We start from the raw sequence: 14,909 nt of genomic DNA, 5'->3' as shown, positions 1-14,909 counted from the left end.
TATTGAAAATAAGAGGCTAAGAAGTGAAAAATAATGTTATAAAAGTGATTTTGATATAAGAAGGATAATAAAATGTGAATTTCCTATTTTACCCTTCAAATTTTAACTATTTTTTAATTTTTCCGTTAGTTTTAACGGCCAGGGACCAAATGCGCCACTTCGTTCATAACTGAGGGACTAAACTCGGATACGGCCATAACTTAGGGACTGAGTCAGAACTTGCTTAAAGCTCAAGGACCAAAGATGCAATTTTCCCTATAATTTAAGATTTAAGATAAATAACTCGGTGAAACATACGCAAAGGCGGATTAGATACGCGAGACTTAACCGGGGTCGCACTCAAAGTCTCAGAGAGCCAGAGGATAGATTTTTTCACCGATAAAAATTATTGAGATAAAATATTCAAAATAATTATTTAATTATGTCATAATTCTCGAATTAGTTATTGATTATCAATTCATTTAAAATGATAATTAATTATATATATAAAATTTGAATACTGACTCTATAACAATACAATATATGTTCATAACTACTTTCTCAACCTATTAAAACACAAAGAGTCAATATCACCCACACTGAGACTCGAACCAATAACCTCTCATACGATAGAGTAACCTCTTATAATTGTAAATATTAATGGATTAAATTAAGTAAACTTTTATATAATTGAATAATTATTTGAGACAAATTATTAGTTAATTAACAAATTGAGAATTATGAAATAATTAATAGATATTTTGGGTATTAACTCAAAATTATTTCTCAAATATCTTGCAGGTATAAAGGTTAAAGACATTTTTATTTTTATTTTTTTGTGAAAACATGATGTATATAATGATTGAAATATTATTGCTGGAACCTGGAAATAAGCTAAAAGGAATTCAAAAAAATATTTAGTGGGTAGGCATTTTCAATGTTAAAGTACATGCGTTTGGTTAGAAAAAAATGAATTACGAAGAAAATGAACTGTAATTGGTGTAAATTTGACTTGTAATTTAAAGTACATGGCGTTTGGTTTCAATATTGTTGTAAATTTGACTTAACTTAGTTCTTCGGGATAACGTGAGTTCAAAGAGAAATTAGAAAGAATAGTAAAGAAGAGAGAAAAAACATAAATGCGAGAAGCCATGAACCACCATTTAATGAATAACTAATTCTGATTGCTATATATACAACAGGATAATCAAAAAATAAACACCACTAAAATAAGTGTAAGTGCGTGGAATAACTTATTTTATTTTTTGTTTACCCAGGGTTTCTACGGTTGGGGGGCCAAATTTATAGAGTATGTTAGTCGACATTAGTATTAACCATACAATATAATATAATTATAAACACTATACATGATTGTGTCGATTATTATAGATAATTATTTTTAATTATACTATGTCCAATAATATAATATATGAATATATAATTATATGAGTACGATAGTTAAGGTTGTCAAACATTACTTTCAAATTTTTCACATAACACAAAATATATACTACGTACAATAATGGTAAAAAAAATAGGTAAATTACATTTTCCATCTCTAAGTTATAGGGTAATTGTAAAATTCGTCTCTAATTGTTGGTCGTGCTCACTTTTCATATCTAAGATATACTCCATAATTGATGTTGCAAATTTCATCGCTTTACTAACAAAACATTAGGGACGAAATTTGCAATGTTAGTATAGCTTAAGAATGAATGGTGAGTACAACATGTTATTAAAAGGACGAAATTTGTTATGTCAATTATAGTTTATGGACGAAAAGTGAGCACGACCACTATAACTTAGGGACGAAAAGGGTAATTTTCCGAAAAAAATATTTACATTTAATAAAGAAATAAGCTAATTAATAAAGAAAATGGTTAATTTGATTATTTGATTTATTAATTTTTATTTAATGAATTTAGGCTTTTATATATATATCATTTAATATATACATAATAGATCTTTTAAAAACAATAGGAGGAGGCCAAAAGTGTAAAATTTTCATATTATAATAATATATATACATATATACCTACTAAAAATGGGGTGGCTCCTCCCATGACTATCAGACAGTGACAAATCTCATCGCTAAATTATATGCACCTCTAAAGGGTATGACAACTGACCTAGCACGAGCTGAGTAAGTGGCCGGGATAATGATCATAATTAAATATCTTTTTAAAGTAATTTGTATGCACCTCTAAAGGGTGTGACAACTGACCTAAAGAGAGTAAGTGGATAATGGTCATACTTAAATATCTTTTTTCAAGTAATTTGTATACACCAAGTAGCTTATCTGCTTACGGTTTGATGACGTTACTGTGGCTATTCCAAATGAAAGCTCACATGTTCAAGTCTCATCTCAATCAAAGATATTGACATAACTTGGTGTAAATTCGACTTGTAATTTAAAGTGCATGGCGTTTGGTTAAAAAACAAAAAACAGGACACCCAAAAAATAAACACCACTAAAGGATGTGATAATTGGAATAATTTTTTCTTCTTTTTTTTTTTTTGGTTTACCCAGGGTTTCTACAGTCAGACAGTGATAAATCTCATCGTTAAATTGTATACACCTCTAAAGGATGTGATAATTGACTGAAAGAGAGTTAGTGTAATTAGTGGATAATTGTCATACTTAAATTAATATCTTTTTAATTTGTATACACCAAGTAGCTTATCTGCTTATGGTGTGAGCTATTCGAAACGGTAATCATATTGAGTAGATATTACCAAAACAAAAAATATATAGTTTGTATACATAAATTTAAATAATTAAACGGACTAACAAAATATATATAGTTTGTATACATAAATTTAAATAATTAAACGGGTTCAATACTACATTAATTTATACTTAATGGCTTTTTTTGCTGGGTTAAAAATGGGTTGTTGAGAGTGGGATTTGAACCCACGCCCTTTCGGACCAGAACCTTAATCTAACACCTTAGACCAACTCGGCCATCTCAACTAATGAAAATATTTTCAAAATCTCTATTATATTAATACATATCACTGGAATGGCCTTTTGTATGAGGATAAAAATTAAGTGTTGAGAGTGGGATTTGAACCCACGCCCTTTCAGACCAGAACCTTAATCTGGCGCCTTAGACCAACTCAGTCATCTCAACTATGTAAAATATCATCAAAATGTTCTTATAAAATACACTGAGGGCCTAACTATTTACTTCTCACTCATAATTAATAGCCATCATACCTTCATGGTTTTTACAAGACGTTATAAATAATTTAGGGATTTTTTAAAACAAAAAAGCATCAACTTTATTAATCTAAAATCAATATGTACAAAGTTAATGAGAATAGGGCTCAAGTCCAAAAGAAATTTATTCAAAATCAATGCAATTGTTATACTATGGACCAGGGTCCATAACCATGGTTCACCTTACATTGTGAACCATGGTCCAAAAATTATGTGTTTACATTTAAAATATTATGTGTCTCCAATTAATATAGTATGTGCCTATAGTTAACATATTATATATATATATATATATATATATATATATATATATATATATATATATATATTTGTAGTTAACTTATTATGTGACTTCAATTTATTTACAAGGACATAATATTTTGAATGTCATTTTGGATCAGGATCTACAATGCAAGATGAACCCAAGTAACATACAAAACGACAATACTCAACACTTAGACAAAAAAAAAAAGTATGAGCTACTAGGTCTAATATATATACCTAAAACTTAAGTAACACGCAAAAAGACAATACACAAAATGTTGCCAACATCGCAACCATAGGCTAGCCACAAATGCAACCACGCCTCCAACATTGCCCGCCAAACAATCCCAAAAACTCCCTAAGTTTACCAAAAATTCAGCAACATAATGAAAGTTCTTAGAATAATTCAAAACTGCAGTAGCAGCCCAAAGGCCAAGTAAATTATAAGGCGACTCATAGGTCGCATAAAAAAAGGCACACAAGTCAATATTGCAAGTTTATAATATCACTATTGCAAGCTTATAAAATTGTATATTTATAAAATTACTAGTATATATAGATTTATAAAGTTCTTACTATAGGTTTATAAAGTTATCATTGTAAGTTCAAAAAGTCACTATTGAAAGTTTAATAAATGGCTATTACATATTAATTAAGTAACTATCTACTGCGGGTTCATAAAGTCAATACTGTAGGTTCATAATGGGTAGCTCAAGTGGCAAGTTAGCTTAATTCCTCCTGGGCCCCTCGGCTTCCCGGAACGAACCCAGGTAGACTCGGACCGTTAAACAGACAGAGAAATTATTTTTGTGGACCCGAATGAATTTACAATATTATTTTTAAAAACTTTGGGTCCATTATATTATGTAATTTGCCTTGGTTAATAAGATATGTCAAGAATGAAATAGTTGAGGATAGATATTGTATTCCATCCTAATGCTTTGACTTTATATTCTTGGAAATAACATTTTTTTTTAAATGATGAACTATTTTTTAAACCAGCCAAATAAGGCTATTGCATCCATGCAATACCTTATCAATTAATTTTAAAAACAATCCCTACTTCCATATAATCACATTTATAATTCATCATTATTCGGCCTGCATTTATACAATTTCATTTCACTATTAAAAATGATCCACCATCACAAAAAAAATATTATTTTTTCGTCAATAAAAATTATTTTCTTTCTACAATTATTTTTATCAATATATAAATTAATTTCTCAAATTAAAAAAAAAGGAAAAAAATTAAATTTAAATTACATAAAGTTATTTTACAAAATTTAAAATAAGATAATTTTTATTATGTAAATATTTTGAAAAAAATATATTACTTAGAATTTTGAAATATAATTTTAAATAAAATAAATATTTTTTTGCAATTATATAATAGTTTATTTTTAAGAAGAAGAAGAAGAATGGGCCTAACACACACATTTAATTTATAGGAAACCCTGTAGTTGCTTACACAAACCTGCCATTTGCAAGAATTACAATTTTTGTAATAGTGCTTTGCATTACCAAAAAAAAAAAGAAAAAAAAAAGGAACAAAACAAAAAATAATGATATTATTTGCCATATCATATTCAAAGCCACACCCATTTCATGGTTGTGGTTAGTCTAATTGAATAAAAATTATATTTGATCTATTTTTTTTAATACCAACCAAATGATAAAATTTAATTTATAATAGATTTATTTCTTAAACAAACCAAACAACGAAATAAATTCATATTCTATTCTTAATCTTTTTTTTTTATCACTTATAAAATATGATTCTTATTCGTGTAATTTCATTCTCTTCTTTTAACGAGGTTTTCTCCTCGCCATGTGACCTAGCCGGCAAAAGACCACAAGGAGGTAAACCAACCTAGGTTACCCATAGCTGACCGGCTCAAACCCAGGGTTTGAGGATCGAACCTCCAACCTCTCGACTGTAAGTAGAGCATTCTTATTCGTGTAATTTCATCCTATAAATCAAACATGTTTGCTAACAATTTCCCGTCCAAGTTAGAATTTCAGCAAGTCCTTGGTGGTGTTTGGTTAGAGACTTTTGTACCATATATGTTATCGGATTTGATACTTGTTACCATGTTTGTTTGCCAACTTTTGATATCTTATTACAACTAGATTGAAATTCTTAATAATCATAAAACCCATTACTCTTCTCATCTCCTAGTTTTGAACAATGAAATAAAAAATAAAGAATTTTTTTTTTGTCCATGCATTCAATATGAAAATTTAATATATACTCATATATGTATAAAAATTTGATTCCAATTCTTATTTACGATCAAACAAAATACTTAAATTCTTCCATTCAAATATATTACAATTATCAAGTATTTTAATTTCAATTTCGATTTCTGAACCAAACATCACCCTTATATCAATCGTTGTGTTCTTAGATTAGTGTAGGAGTCTCTGTGTTGCCAAATTTTAGCTACAAGTCTACAAGGTGAACTCTAGTACAGTATATATCTGGCTTTTATATAAATGCAACCCATAAAGAATCCTTGGGTTTGAAGTTCCACCATATTAGCTTAGCAGATCAGAGCAGCCCCAGCTATATATGTAAATAAACACAGTGAAATTTTGCCCTCCCTATCTGGGCTGACATAGATTTCTCCAAGAGCTCCAATGATACTTATCCTTGTCTTTACTGTAAGCCCAGAACAAATTTGCAAACTATTTCACCAATTTCCTAATGGCAGTAAACAGCAGCAAATGTATAAATTAAACTGGTAATACTTGAAAGGACATTCTTAATAAGAACAGCTCGATTTTACTCCATTTATTACAATTTGCCGGCCTTGCCATCCTTTGCATTTGCCACTGGACAAACAAATGTGCACATGAAACAAGTATATAGTGAACTAGATCTATCAGTAACAACTGCAATATAAGTTATAACCATTTGAGCATAATGGGTATTGGGTTGAGAATTATATACTAAGGATGCTTATTAAAAAAAACGAATAATATAGTTTGATCTGAGCACTCTACTCACCAAATAAGCCTTCAGAGCTTCACTGCTTCCACAATTGCTTTCAAAACTCAAAGATAATTCATGGAAGTTCAATCTTTAGTGTATTAGGTCTGGCAAAAAAAAAAAAAAAAAACTAGAACAAGACTGTTAGGATGTATGATAGGCTTGTATAGTGGAGTTGAAGTGCACTTTCGTGGCTAGTTCTTGAGTTCCTTATTAAGGATGCCTAGAATTGAAGGTGAACTTTAATTTGGGGAGGGGAAATATCAGACTCTTTTGCAAGCCAATAATGGCTTGAGTGATGATGGGAGAGAGAAGAGAAAGCTGACTACTGCTAAGTGTGTGGTTGATAGAACGTAACCAAACTCCATTGATCAAGCTTATGGCCATGAACTTAAATGACAAAACAGTATCATGGGGTGTTTGGTTGGGAATTTTTGAGATGGGAATGCTAGCCAATGGTACCTTCGTTCTCTAAGTCATCTTGCTAGGTTGATCTCACAACTCCTTCTGGTGGAAGTTAAGATGGTTGTTGGTTTGTTGAGTGCTGGACTTGAAAATCCCTCAAATTTTACTTTAGCTAAGGGAGCTTGATTCAATTTGAACATAACACTTTGAACACTACTTGCACTTGGAATACTTGTTACCGCACCTGCTCTCTAAGCTTGGGGTACTCCTTTATTTTATAGACGAGGAGGGATGAGTGCCAACTTTGAATTTTGAATCTTTTGTCACTCAGAAAGTGGTAGCCGTCTAAAAGCTACCACAATCCCCTAAAATTCGCCGCCATCTAATAACTTTTGTAGCTTACCCATAGGGTAATGGTTGTTTCCCAATTTAGCTTATATGCACTTCCAAAGTTCAAAAAAGAAAGGAATGATCTTGCTTATCACCAATCTGTCTTATCCATAAACCTCTGGGTTCAAGTTGCATCATTCAAACGACTCTTTTTGTTCTTCTTTGAATGATATTTTTCTGAGGTTGATCTTCCTTAAAACATTCTTCAATGAATCAATGGGTCTACTACTACATGCTTGTAATACAGTAGAGATTCCCTTTCATCATCTCAGAAAAACTATCAAAGACTTTTTCTCGTCTTGGACTTCAATTCGTTCGATCCCCTTAGCTCCCTTCCGACCTAACTCCGCTTGTTTCTTTCCATATTTCTTCCTTCTGAAGTCTTTCCTTCTAAATGTTTCCTTCAGGTCAATCCAACTGTGAATCTTATTTAATTTTAAGATAAAGGATGAGGGGTCTATTATACTTATACAATACTCTTTATACATCAAAATCTATTACAAATATTCCTAACATGAATATCCAAATCTAGTGATGAATGAAAAAGAATGGTTTCATTTAGTTATGAATTGTTAAATCATACCCTTAATGTTGGGACTAACTTCAACATGAATATGAGATTATTGATATATGTATATCAATAAAGGATATAAACAAATACAATCATTTCATCATTGTATAGAAGACTAGTTAGGTTTATTTTTCCATGAAGAATGAAGGAGATGCTAAATTGGTAGGTTGCCTTGAATGTAAGATTTAGTGGGAGTTATGATAAACAGTATAAACTAAATTATGCGTATTAACAAGATGCGATGTTTCATCCTTGTATTACATTGTTATCTTATGAGGATAGACTTAATAATTTAATATATGATTTATATATGAACCCTATCAACTTAAAAATGATTAATTAATTAATATGCAAGATGAAAGACATCACTTCTACGATTGATGTATGTGGATAACAAAGATGATAGAAACCAAGAATTTGAGAGGATAGTAACGACGAAGAAAAAAAATCAATTCATGGATATTATAAGAATTAAATTAAAAGAGGAATAAGACACGAATTTGATTCTTGCCAACACCTTATTCACACATGGTCTTCTTATTTATCTTCTCTTTGTAGGTTGCGAACTATTACACAATAGTGGAGTTTACCTACTGCACACCATCAAGTGACTTGAGAGGTTTTTCTCGTAATCTATACTATATATAAAAACAATATCCTCCTCCCAAATTTTCCCGCCCAAACTTAGTGGCATTTTAGTAAAATCATTTATTTTATTCATTTATTATTTTATTAATTATCCATATATATTTATTCATAAAATCAGTCAATTGCTAAGAACATACCAATTTCATTCACCTATAATTGATTAATTATCCATATATATTTATGGTAATATGGTAATATTGTTAATATTAATTGGTGATTGATGATATATTCATAATCTATACTATATAGTCGTAAACATATATATTATTCTTAATTAAATCAAATCATGTATTATAATCTATACTATATTATTTTATATTACTATATTATAATTATAATTATAATATTATAATATTATAATATTATAATATTATTTTGTAACATCCATACTATTATTTTGAAACCTCTATTATATTATAATATTATAATATATTTTCATATATTTTATACGTATAGATTAGAATATATTTTGAAATGGCATTTAAAAATTAGAAAAAATATATTCTAATCTATATGTATAAAATATATTATTTTATATTAAAAGAACGAATTTTTTTTTAAAAAAAAAAGTTTCCAAATCGGTGAAAAAAGGCATGAAGCACGTGTTACTATAAAAGTTATACATCTTTATAATAATAATAATAATAATAATAATAATAATAATAAGAAGAAGAAGAAGAACAAATTATAATTTATACGTAGGATTACAAATTTCATTTAGAATTAATAATTAAAAATGTTAAGTAATTAATAATACTTTCCTTTTGAAAAATTAACAAATTTATAATTCTCACCATTTCTACCTATAAATACAATGGATTTTTGATTTTGAAAATCATAATTCTTCAATTTGCACTGTCTGTCTCTTTTTCCCGTTCTATGTGAAATCATATATTGGCGGCTCTCTTATTTTCTTCTTCCACCGCCATGTAAATAGAATAGATTGGTGTTGCATCCATTATAATATCGATTATAATATCATTTTACAATATCGATTTTATGGTAACTATTATTTGTTGAAGCACAAGATTGCTTTTGTTTTAATACTTTGACATTAGTCTCAGTGTTTATACTTTGATTTATGTATGTGTATGAAATATTTGTCGCAGTATGAACACATGGTGTTGATTAGTAAACAAGGGTCATCTAGAGCCGAAGAAGAAGATATGTAAAGGAGTCGGTGACGACCAGAAGAAATGAGGGGTTTGACTAGTGATGTTTTTTAAATTCAATAAAAGAATAGCACACTTTTTAATTGTAAAATTCAATGTCTCCTTAGAACATTTATATATTTGATTTTGAAGTAATTATTAATTTTGTTTATCAATTTACCTTACGATATTGTATGGCATATATATATATATATATATATATATATGCTTTCATTTTCTTCTTCTTCTTAACTTTTTTTTAATCATTTTTATTAATACCTAATAATAATTACCATAAATACTTAATTAATAAATGTAAATTTATATTAGATAATTATATTAATTATTATTAATTATTAAAGAAAATATAATTTATGTGTACTATCTTATTTATATTGTAATTATAAAAATTCTACCAAATAATTTTAATATTACAAGGGACACAATAAATATCGTAAATAATGTTTAATAATTGTCAATCTGTATTAGGCAATAAAAACTAATACTTAATTATTAAGTCAATTATTTCATTTTTTGTACAATAGACACATTATTTTTTAATTATTTTGGTTTGATAATATTATTCCTTATTCATAAAAAATTAAAGCAATACTTTTAGTACTACGGATGTTACTAAGGATTATCTTAATTATTAAGGATATGTATTTATCTTAGTAATAAAAAGACTTAAAATATATGAATTATAGTAGCATAGTAATCAACTAATCAATTAGTAAGACAATTATATTAGGCAATCTAATTAATAATTTACTTTTTAAATTATATCATCTTTTTAATTATGAATATTTTCCTAAAGTATATACACAAATTATACTAAGTTAAAAGTGTGTATATAAAAACAATATCCTCCCAAATTTTCCCACCAAAAGTTAGTGGCATTTTAAAAAAATCATTTATTTTATTCATTTATTATTTTATTAATTATCCATATATATTTATTCATAAAATCAGTCAATTGCTAAGGACATACCAATTTCATACCCCAATTTCATTCACCTATAATTGATTAATTATCCATATATATTTATGGTAATATTGTTAATATTGATTGGTGATTGGTGATGTATTCATAATTTATACTATATATTCGTAAACATATATATTATTCTTAATCAAATCAAATCATGTTTTGTTATGTTTAAGATATTGTATTATCTACCAATCATACCTATTAATTATCGTTTAAAAATTATAAAAAATATATTCTAATCTATATGTATAAAATATATTATTTTATATTACTATATTATAATTATAATATTATAATATTATAATATTATTTTGTAACATCCATATTATTATTTTGTAACCTCCATTATATTATAATATTATAATATATTTTCATATATTTTATACGTATAGATTAGAATATATTTTGAAATGACATTTAAAAATTAAGAAAAATATATTCTAATCTATATGTATAAAATACATAAATACATAAGTTACATATTTAATATATAATAATAATAATAATATTTGTTGTATATACGAATTGATATTCATGTTAACGAAAAATAATAATTTAGTGTAATTGACTAATAATAATTGCCTAATAATTATTATGGTAATTAAGCTAAATATTGATTGTTCAATTTATTTTTATACTCCGTAATAATTAAAGTTAAATTATTTCTCGCTTTTCCATATTTATTTTTGTAATAATATAATTACTTAAGTTATACGGAGTATGAAATATTGATCTTTTAAAGATAATTGTAAACAAACAAGTCAAATATTATTCAATTAATTGAGTGATACTTTTTGCACTAATCTTATAATCAAATAAATGTAGATGTTCAATATTAAATTTTTAAAAATAATTTTATCTTTAATTTTATTATCTAAATAAATAATAAAAAAATTTATCGGTGAATCGCACGAGTAATTGGACAATTATTTGCTTTAATTCAAGCAAAGAAAACATCAAAAAACATAATCAATTCAACCAATTTCATCAATTGCGCTATATAATATTCGATGTTATAATTTATATAATTGTATATCGATCCAAATATTCTTAAAGTATTATAATAAATACATTCCGTGCAACGCACGGGCAAAAATACTAGTTCAAAAAAAAAAAAAAGGAATAACACAAATACGAAGGTGTGGATAATGAAGATAATTAAAGTGAATGATAAAGATAAAGAGAATAGGGGAAAAAAAGAAGATAATTTTGAATATATATTATGTATACAAGCGCTACTATTGTATTTGCATCCACTACATTTGATTTTAAATTGATTAATGTCTATGTGTTGAAGAAGTCACTTACCTCATAGCACTTTGAAATATGTAACAAGGTACCGATTTGATATTGCTAGTGTTATTCGTAGTTGGCGTACTATTATTTTGTATTATGCATTTATATACTAATGTTTATACTTGATAGGAATTCTACAAGAATGTGACAATGACCATTGTTTTTTGCAACTCGAACCTATTTTTACATAGTGATATCTATATCATACTATCATGTTATGAAGATTGAACCATTCCATACAAGTTTTAATTTATTTTGAGTTAATACTTGAAATAATCTCTTGACTATGTCATAATTATAAATTTGATTCACTAGTAGAGACTTGGCAATAAAAATTAGATCATTGGCACCTGTTGTTTAGGCTTTGTTTCGTAAAACTTATTTTATGTTACAAATAAGCTATAAGCTCTATTTGGTAAAACATGAAGAACTCACAATATAATAGCTTAATTATTTTGAATAGCGTTTCAAAATAAGCTCCTGACTTTTTAACTTTTTTTCTTTGTTATTTTTTTTTTAATTTACAAAAATGATACCATCTACCCTTCATTAATCAAAATCCTAATATCTTAAGGGGTGTATTCAATCATGACTTTTATTAACTTTAAAAGTTTGGGGGTATTATATTCAATTTAGACTTTTAAAGATCTACCGGTATTGAATTCAGATTTTTCAAAACTCTTTAAAAGTATACTGGTATTCGATTCAAACTTTTATAGAGTTTTTAAAAGTCTACTGTATTCAAAAGTCATTACCTTTCATAAACTCTATGCCAGAATAGGATTTTCCTAGACATTTTCTTCATTAATATAAATAGATGAAATCTAACCCCAAACTTTTCAAGATTCTCTACAAACTTTTTTTACCCTATCTAAACTAGACAAACTTTTCATCAATTTTACGGTATGTTTCAAACCTTTCATCAATGCTCATCTACTTTGTTACGAAAAATTTATTATTTGATAATGTTCACATCGATTTTTTCTTCTTTTTTTTTTTTGCTGCGAACAGCAGCAAGGACTGCAGCAAAAAAAAAAAAAATGCTGCCAACAGCAGCACTTACTGCTTGTTGGTTGCAACAAAAATATAATTGATCTAAAAATTTAGAATTTAAAATTTTTATTTAACTAAATTATGTATTTGTGTTAAGTTGAATTTTTAGAGATATTTATTTTCTTTATAGTAATTATACATGGGAGGTGTTTATCACGAAAGGAGTAAAGGTAAAAATAAATTTAATTTATTTATGATTTATAAAAAATATATTTTTGTAAGAAAATCTATACTATCCAAAATAGTCATATACTATTAAAGTTTGCATAGTATTGTAAAATATGGTAATACAATTCCTATTTCTACTGCAAATTGTACATTAGTCCAGCTAGTCTCAGTGTTAATTGTAAGCAAATTTGTTATCTTAATAGCGTATCGAACCAGAATAATAAAGAAGCATCGTTGCTCCAACCAAATTGGTTGTTCGATAATGCTTAGTCGTTGTTAGAACCAACTGTTTGTGCACTAACATTTAGTCCAACTAATCTCAGTGTTAATTGTAAGCAAATTTGTTATCTTAATACTTAATAGAGTACCTAATTATTTTATTTAAATAAAATGTAAATTTTAATTTTCTTCTTTCGGGTATAAATAATTGAAGTGGCCGGTAGTGAAGCACTGTACGGTGGATTTATGATTTGCTCTCCAATAACACCTATTAATATGTCTAGAAATGGTAATACAACTCAATTTCAAATTATTTGTAATAACTTTTATATTTTATTATATAAATTTTGATTTATTTTTTGTTTTAAATTTTGATTTACTCCAATTAATTTGTTAATTATTATGCACTTATTTGATTTTATTATCAAATTAATCAATACATGTGCGACATAAACACTACAGAAGGACGGACATATTTAAGTTGTAACTGTTTGTGTAAGGCAGAATTATATGATGAAAATCTACATACACACTCCTGAATTTCTAAATATTAGACTGTAAGGTGTGAGATCTATAGAAAATATCTTCATTTTTTAAAAGTAACTGTGTCATTTATTATAACTTTCAAAAAAGTGAGAAAATTAAATCAAATAAATTGAGAGATACAAAATAAATGAGCAAGAAGTTATTATATCTTTATTGATCAACTTTTGGTGCGCAATGTAGGAATTTCAACCCTAAATGAGTTGTCAAAACGTTCTCTAAGCACTGATTTGAATTCCTCCACAGTCAATTTGATCAATTAAACATCACCTTTTGGTTCACCAATTTTTTTTACCATTTCTGTAGTGAAATCAATGCATCAAGAACACAAAAGCATCAATGAATCGCCTTGCTTTAAGGGTCTGCATACCAGCAGTAAAATTGAGAATTTGATGAAGCAAATTAAATTTTCTTGATCCAAAAGACTCCACACTACCTGAAATGTTCAGAATAAATCCTTATATGAGCACTAAAGAACTACATAGTTAATACTTAATAAAGAGAAATTTTTGTGAGTTTATGATTTCATGAAACTTTTGTTGCATAAACCTAGCTTTAATCCACATATAGATTGTTACATAGCAACAAAACCTACATTATATAGAACATGGATACTTACTCCACTAGAATGATAACACTGTCAAACTCATTCAAGCTTGAAATTGATTCTTTGATGATGAAGTCACAAACTACATTTAATTGTCTAGCATCTGCTATGACTTCATCAACCTTGTGAAGCATAGAAGCAAACGTATTAGACGATGGGGTGGCAGCAACTGGTTAAGCCTCACCAGCGAAGATCTTTGATTCCTATAGACATCTAATTGACCAGTACTGCTTACTTCTTCAACTGATTCCATTACGATAAAAGTGGTGGCTCTTGCTTAATAACAACAATGTTTCTAGTTTAATCCCCTATGTTTTGTCAAATGCAAAAAAAGTTTAGTACAATTTGTAGCTTCATACAAACTAGATTTCAAGATTGATTCCTACAGAGTTGAGGAATTTGTCGA

At 27.5% G+C, this 14,909-nt stretch overlaps 1 long non-coding RNA gene and 2 other non-coding genes across 3 annotated transcripts; all 3 read right to left on the bottom strand.

Annotated features, from left to right (window-relative positions):
- Positions 1-2,872: 2,872 nt before the first annotated feature.
- TRNAL-AAG lies at positions 2,873-2,953 on the bottom strand. Its single transcript has one exon. It is a non-coding gene; the product is annotated as a tRNA-Leu (tRNA).
- A 79-nt stretch (positions 2,954-3,032) lies between these two features.
- On the bottom strand, positions 3,033-3,113 carry TRNAL-AAG. The gene has a single exon. It is a non-coding gene; the product is annotated as a tRNA-Leu (tRNA).
- A 2,707-nt stretch (positions 3,114-5,820) lies between these two features.
- Positions 5,821-7,228, bottom strand: LOC116023174. The gene is made up of 2 exons (XR_004099371.1): positions 6,480-7,228; positions 5,821-6,304 (listed from the first exon to the last, which is right to left on the bottom strand). It is a non-coding gene; the product is annotated as an uncharacterized LOC116023174 (long non-coding RNA).
- Between the last annotated feature and the right edge of the window lie 7,681 nt (positions 7,229-14,909).

The sequence above is a fragment of the Ipomoea triloba genome, chromosome 6, assembly GCF_003576645.1.
Source record: "Ipomoea triloba cultivar NCNSP0323 chromosome 6, ASM357664v1".
NCBI classification, from domain to species: Eukaryota; Viridiplantae; Streptophyta; class Magnoliopsida; order Solanales; family Convolvulaceae; genus Ipomoea; species Ipomoea triloba.
This window is presented reverse-complemented; position numbering and strand designations above follow the sequence as displayed.